Raw genomic sequence first — 7,553 nt, 5'->3', positions numbered from 1 at the left:
GGGGTTCATTGGACTTCCTGAATGGATATATTCTCATCTTTCATCATTTCAGGGAAGTTCTCCTCCAACAAATCTTGGACAATTTTCTCAGTTTCATTTTTCTTTTCCTGTTCTGAAATTCCAATGACATGTAGGTTATTCCTTTTGATGGTAACCCACATGAACCTCAGGCTTTCTTCATTTTGTTTTGATCTTTTTTTCTGATTGATCCCTTTCTGAAGAAGTATGCAGGTATTTGTGTTTAATCTCATTTAATTCTGTTTTCCATTGTATCAATTCTACTCCTTTGTCCTTGCATTGTGTTATCTATTTCTGACAATTTAGTATTAATCTCTGGATTTCTATCTGTAGATTTAGAATCATTTCTAATTTTTCGTTTATTTTGTCATTTTGTTCTTGTATTTTCTTCCAAAATTCTTCTAGGGTTTTGTCTGTCTTCTTTTGTCTGTCTCAATCCTTTGAAGATACCTAAATATAACTCTTTTGAATTCCTTATCAGGGAGTTCCAATGCTGCGTCTTCCTCAGGGATGTGTTTTGGGTCTGTATCCTGGTCCCTTGCTTCTCCTGCTTTGTCTTGCTTTTTTGTGTGGCCTGTGATGCTCTGTTGCCTCCAAGGCATTGTGATGTTTTTGTGTTTATATTTAATTGGTGATTATCTATGTTGGAATGACTTGCCCACAATTTTCATTTTCTTTGTTTTGTTTATATGTTATTTATACAGGCAGGGTACTGTGCTGTGCTCCTCTAGTCACTAGTTGATAGCACTTATACACTCACCACCTGTCTCCTTTCCTTTGTCAGCCTCTCATATGTCCTTGCCGACCCTGGCAAACAGAGCCTGTTCTTAGATCTCTGAAAGCTGAATGAGAATGCTATCACTTTAAAATCCAAAATGGTTGCCACTTGTAAACATTCAAAATGGCTGCACCCTCAGTCACTTTAAGTATCCAAAATGGCTGACACATGTAAACAATCAAAATGGATGCACCATCTGGACAACAAAAAGTCCACAGCTCAGGTTGTCTCCATCCTTGCTGTTTCCCTTCCTAGTCATAGGCCACCAGAGCAGTTGTCCCTGCAGCCCTTGGTGACTGGGACTGATCTTTAGGTCAATTCTCAGGTCCCAACACCACTTGGAAATATTCAGGCCATTGATCTCGTCAGAGTAGTTGACAGTCCTCAGCTCCGAACGTCTCTGTACTCACTGTTTTCATTCAGGTTTTTCCACTAGTTGGTGCCTAATCCACTTCTGTATAGTTCCTTTCAAAGCTCAGGGTTCCAGGATTATCTTCTGTATCTCTGTCAATTGGTTTTTCTTTTCTTTGTTGAAAAGGGTCTGTGTCACTTGTCTGTCTATTCTTCCATCTTACTGGAAGTCTCTCCCAATTGAGGTCTTTCAACAAACAAATGCAATGCTGGAAGCACTCATTTGTCTATGGCAAGAAATTTGGAAGACAGCTACCTGGTCAATCAACTGGAAGAGGCCCATTCGGTGTCCATTCCAAAGAAAAGTAATCCAACAGAATGCAGAAATTATAGAACAATATCATTTATATCATAATCAAGTAAAATTTTGCTGACTATAATTCAAAAAGTGTTGCAGCAGCACATTAACAGGGAACTGCCAGAAATCCATGCCAGATTCACAAGAGGATTTAGATCTTGGTGGAAAGCACAGAATACCAGAAAGATGTTTACCTGTGTTTTATTGACTGTGGAGAGGCATTCAGCTTATGAATAATAACAAGTAATGGATAACATGACAAACAAAGGAAATCTCAGAACAGTTAATTGTGCTCATGCAGAACCTGTAAATAGACCAAGATGCAGTTGTTCAAACAGAACAAGAGGATATTCCATGGCTTAAAGTCAGGAAAGGTGTGTGTCAGAGTTGTTTCCTTCCACCACACTTCAATCTGTATGCTGACCAAATAATCCAAGAAGCTGAACAATATGAAGGATTGGAGGAAGACTTATGAACAACTTGTAATGTACAGATGATGCAACCTTGTTTGCTGAGTGTGGCCATGACTTGAAGCACTTATCAATGAAGATCAAGAACTACAGCCTTCAGTATGGATTACCTTTCAACATAAAGAAAACAAAAATCCTCACAAAGTGGATCAATAAGCAATCTCGTGATAAACACAGAAAATATTGAAGTTTTCAAGCATTTCATTTACTTAGATCTATAATCAATGTCCATGGAAGCAGTAGTCAAGAAATCAAATGACATATTGCACTGGGCAGATCTGCTGCAAAAGACCTCTTTAAAGTGTTAGAAGAAAAAAAAAAAAAAAACCATCACCTTGAGGACTCAGGTGGGACTGACCCAAGCCATAGTATTTTCAATCACCTCACATACATGTGGAAGCTGGACAATGAATAGGGAAGACTGAAGAAGAATCAACATCTTTGAATTATGGTATTGGTGAAGAATACTGAATATACCAAGGACAACCAGAAGAAGGAACACATCTGTTTTGGAAGAAAGATAGTCAGAATGCCACTCAAATCTAGGATGGGAAGACTTCATCTCAAACTTTGGTCATGTTATTAGGAGGGACTGGTCCCTGGAGAAGATGATCATACTTGCTAAAGTGAAAGGTCAGCAAAAAAGAGGAATACCCTCGATGAGATGGATTGATGCAGTGGCTACAACAATGTGCTCAAACTTGGAAACAATTGTGAGTATAGTGCAGGACCAGACAGTGTTTCATTCTTTTGTACCAAGGATCACCATGAGTCAGAGCCAACTTGAAGACACCTCACAAGAACAATACTTGTGGTTGCAATCCCATTTGGGAATAGGGTTTTCTTTACTCTGTTAATGAGGCTGTATCAGTGGAGGGTATGTCTTAAACCAATCTCCTTTGAGATATAAACCAAGCTGACTAGGTAGAGAGAAGCATGCAATGACAGGGGAAGATAGATGTCCTACAACATGAAGATTGACAAGGAGTCAAGGAATAAAAGTTGAAGAGACAAGGACCTAACTCTACAGCCAGCAGAGAGAGAAATCCTTTCCCTAGAATTGGTGACCTTAATTTGGACTTCTAGCCTCCTATCTATGAGAAGATAAATTTCTGTTCATTAGTGGTGTAGTGCCAAAGGCATTTGACTACTAACCAGAAGGCTGGCAGTTCAAACCCACCAGCCACTCCTCAGAAGGAAGATTGGGCAATCTACTTCCATAAAGATCCCACCTCAGTAACCCAAGGAGGGGTCACTATGAGTCAGATTCAACTCCATGGCAGTGAGTTGTTTTTTTTTTTTTTTTTTCAAAGCCACTGTGGTAGTTAAGGTTGTGAACTTGGCTGGGCCAGGTTGAGTGGCTAGTGAGCTGGATGTAGTTATTCCCCATGGTGAGAATGCCAATCAGTTCCATGGTGGAATCTACTGGAGCAGCTGACTAGCTGATTTAGCGATGTGGACTGCTTCCAGTATATAAGAAGCAACTTTGAGGAAGGTCTCTAGCTTTTTGGCATGCTTGGACCCTCCATATAGCCGAGTCTTTATTCAGTAGCCTGCCATGCTCTGCTGATCTTGGGACTTTTAATGGACTTGAATCAATGGCCTGCCATGTGGTTTGGTAATAACAGGACTGTGCCTTTTCCCTTGTTGACCTTGGGTTTGTCAGCCTCAGCAGCCAGCAGATGCCTGATTGAAGAGATGCCTCTAGTTTCAGTGGGCCAGAAGCAAGAGACAGAGCTGAAGCTCAAGGTTGAGGGTCTCTCACCGAGCCCCTAGAGTCTGGCACTTTGAACTCAGACTTCTAGCCTCCAAAATTGTAAGAGAATAAACTCCCGTTTATTCAACCTATCCCATTTGTGGTATTTCTGTTAGAGCAGCACTAGGTAGCCAAACAGCCACCCTATTGTGATATTTCTGCTATAGTAACACTAGATAATTAAGACAGCAAGTAAGGTTATATTATCTGCCTATCACATGTTGCTAATGAGTCTTCCTTCAGTCCTGATGCTGTGTTCTTCACATAGTGTAGCTTCTCAGGTTATTTGCTCTGCATGCAAACTGAATAAGTAGAATTAAAGGATATAATCCTGCCTTACACCTTTTACAGTTTCAAACCATGTAGCATCTCTTTGTTTTATTCTAAAGACTGCCTCTTTATCTATGTACAGGTTTCATATGAGCATAATGAAGTGCTTTGGAAATCCCATTTTTCACAATGTTATTCATAATTTGTTGTGATTCCACACAATTGAATGTCTTTGGATCATCAGTAAAGCACAGGTAAACATCTTTTTGGTATTCTCTGGTTTCAGCCAAAACTCAACTTACATTGGTGATGATATCCTTCATTCCATGTCCTCTAATGAATCCAGCTTGAATTTCTGGCAGTTCTTTGTTGATATACAGCTGTGGCTATTTTTGTATCTGTAAGCAATTTGTTTTTCTAGAAAATTATATTAATGGTATTTTTTGAAATGTCCATATTCCATTTCATTGCCTTTCTTTAGAATGGACACAAATATGGATTTTTTCCAGTCAGTTGGCCATATAACTGTGTTCAAATTTCTTTTTTTTTTTTGCCCTTAGTATTAAACATTTATCTTATCAGTAACCTAAACTTTTTTGTTTATTTATCAAATCTACAAAATAAAATCCATTATTTTATCTTGCTCCTAAAAAAAGGTAAGCAGCAGAGATTTAGCATTGTATTTAATTTCATATAATCCTTTAAAATTTGCTAAAAATATTAAGCAATATACATTGTCCAGTATTTTCATTTTTGTGTGCAAAGAGCTTGAAATGCATGGTGTCTCCTTTCCATTTGAAAGATGTAAAAGCGATGTATTAGATTACAACTGGAACATTTTAAGATTTAGTATCAAAAAATTGTGTTCAAATTTCTTGACAGAGGTAAGTAAACATTACCAATGTTGCACCCATTTGATGAAATACCCAAGTTGGTATTTTGTCAACTGCTAGAGCCTTGTTTTTCACTGATGCCTTCAGTGCAGCTTGAATATCTGTCTTAAGAGCCAACAGTTGTTAATCATAGGCTATCCCCTAAAATGATTGAATGTTCACCAACTTTTTTTGATAGAGTGACTGTATGTATTCCCTCTATTTTTTTTTTTGATGCTTCCTGAATTGTTCAATTTTTGTCCACAGAATCTTCAATATTGCAACAAGCCTTGAATTTTCTTTTCAGTTCTTTCACCTTGACAAATGCCTACTGTTTTCTTCCTTTTGTTTTTTTAATTCCAGATCTTTGCACATTTCATTATTATATTTTACCTTGTCTTCTTGAATTTCCCTTTGAAATCTTCTGTTTAGTTCTTTTACTTCATAGATTCTTCTGTTTGTTTTAGCTACTCTGTGCTCTAGAGCAAGTTTCAGAGTCTCTTTTGACATTCATTTTGGTCTTTTCTTTTTGTTCTTTTTTTTTTTCTTACATGACCTTTTACTCTCTTTATGTTTGCTGTCCTTGATGTTATCACACAACTCTTCTGGTCTTTTGTCATCAGTGTTCACTGCATCAAATCTATTCTTGAGGGGCTTTCCAAATTCATGCAAGACGTATAAAAGTCAGCCTTTAGCTCCAGTGGACTTTCTTTGCTTTTCTTTAGCCTCACCTTGAACTTGCATAGGAGTAATTAATGGTCTGTTCTCTGGCTTTGTCTTAACTGTTATTATTGAGCTTCTCAACTATCTCTTTCCAAACACATAGATGATTTTATTTCTGTACAATAAGTCTGGTGGGAGCTCTTGTGGCATAGTGCCTAAGGCACTTGACTGCTAACCAGAAGGTTGACAGTTCAAACTCACCAGCCACTCCTCAGAAGGAAGATTGGGCAATCTACTTCCATAGTAATACTTCCTCAAAACCCAAAGAGGGGTTGCTATGAGTTGGAGATGACTCGATGGCACATAACAACAACAATAATCAGTCTGGTGAAGTCCATGTGTAGAGGAGTTGTTTGTATTATTGAAAAAAAAAGTATTTCTATATCTCTAGCTATAAACCCACTGGCGTCAAGTCAATTATGACTCATAGCACCCTGTTAAGACAGGGTAGAACTGTTAGGACAGAGTAAAGCAGCCCCATAGGGTTTCCAAGGCTGTGAATCTTTACAGAAGTAGGCTGCTTCATCTTTCTCCTACAGAGCAGCTAGTGGGTTTGAACCACCAACCTTCTGAGTAGTAGATGAATGCTTTAAACTTTATACCATCAGAACTCTTTATCTCTAGCTATAGTAGGTTATATAGTTGATATAACTGTACTATATCTACAACTCGACAGCACATAACAACAACAACAACAATATCTACTGTAATTAACCTACTATACTATATAACAATACTATATCTACTGTAAACAGCCTACTATACTGTATCTATAGTATAGATATATGTGGTAGTTATGTTTGTGTGTCAACTTGGCTGGGCTTGGTTGAGTGGCTGGGCAGCTGGTGGTAGTTATTCCCCATGATGAGACTGGCAATCAACTCCATGGTGGGATCTACCACAAGCAGCTGAGTAGCTGCCTTTGGGATGTGGTCTGCTTCCTGCATATAAGGAGAAGCCTAGGGAATGGTCTTTAGCATATGGCACGCTTGGACCCTACATGTAGCTGTGTTGCTGTTCAGCAGCCTGCTATCCTCTGCCGACCTTGGGAATTACAAAGGACTTAAGTTAACAGCCTGCCATGTGGTTTGGTATCATCGGGGCTGTGCCTTTTTACTTATCAACCTTGGGGCTTCTCAGAATCAGCAGCAGCAGCTGTCTGACTGAAGGAATGCCTCTAGCTCTAGTGGGCCAGGAGCAGGAGGCGGAGCTGGACCCCAAATTTGAGGGGCTTTCACTCAGGCCCTAGAGCTTGGCACTTTGAACTTGGACCTAAAGCCTCCAAACTGTAATAATAAACTCCTGTTTGTTAAGGCCATCCCATTTGTGGTATATTTCTTGTCAGAGTGTCACTAGGTAACCAGAACAATATAGTATATAACTATACTATGTTGTTCTTAGGTGCCATCGAGTTGTTTCTGACTCATAGCGACCCTATGCACAGCAGAACGAAACACTGCATGATCTCACGCCAGCTCCATGATCCCTGCTATACTTGAGCCCATCTTTGCAGCCACCGTGTCAATCCATCTCGTTGAAGGCCTTCCCCTCTTTCATCAACCCTCCACCCTACCAAGCACATGACATCCTTCTCCAGGGAATGGTCCCATCTGACAACATGACCAAAGTAGGTGAAACGAAGTCTGGCCATTCTCGCTTCCAAGGATCATTTTGGGTTCACTTCCTCCAGGACAGATCTGTTAGTTCTTTTAGCAGTCCATGGTACTTTCAGCATTCTTCGTCAACAGCACAACTCAAAAGCATCAACTCTTCTTTGGTTTTCCTTATTCATTGTCCAGCTCTTACATGCATACGAGGCAATTGGAAATATCATAGCTTGTGTCAGGCACACCTTAGTCCTCAAGGAGACATCCTTGCTCCTCAACACTTGAAACACTTCCTTCACGATTGACCTTCCCAGTGCTACGCGTCGTCTAATGTCCTGACTGCTGCTTCC

The sequence above is a fragment of the Orycteropus afer genome, unplaced genomic scaffold (genome assembly GCF_000298275.1).
Source record: "Orycteropus afer afer isolate SDZICR_OR568_19922 unplaced genomic scaffold, OryAfe1.0 scaffold00105, whole genome shotgun sequence".
Taxonomy (NCBI): domain Eukaryota; kingdom Metazoa; phylum Chordata; class Mammalia; order Tubulidentata; family Orycteropodidae; genus Orycteropus; species Orycteropus afer.
Note: the sequence above shows the minus strand (reverse complement) of the source record.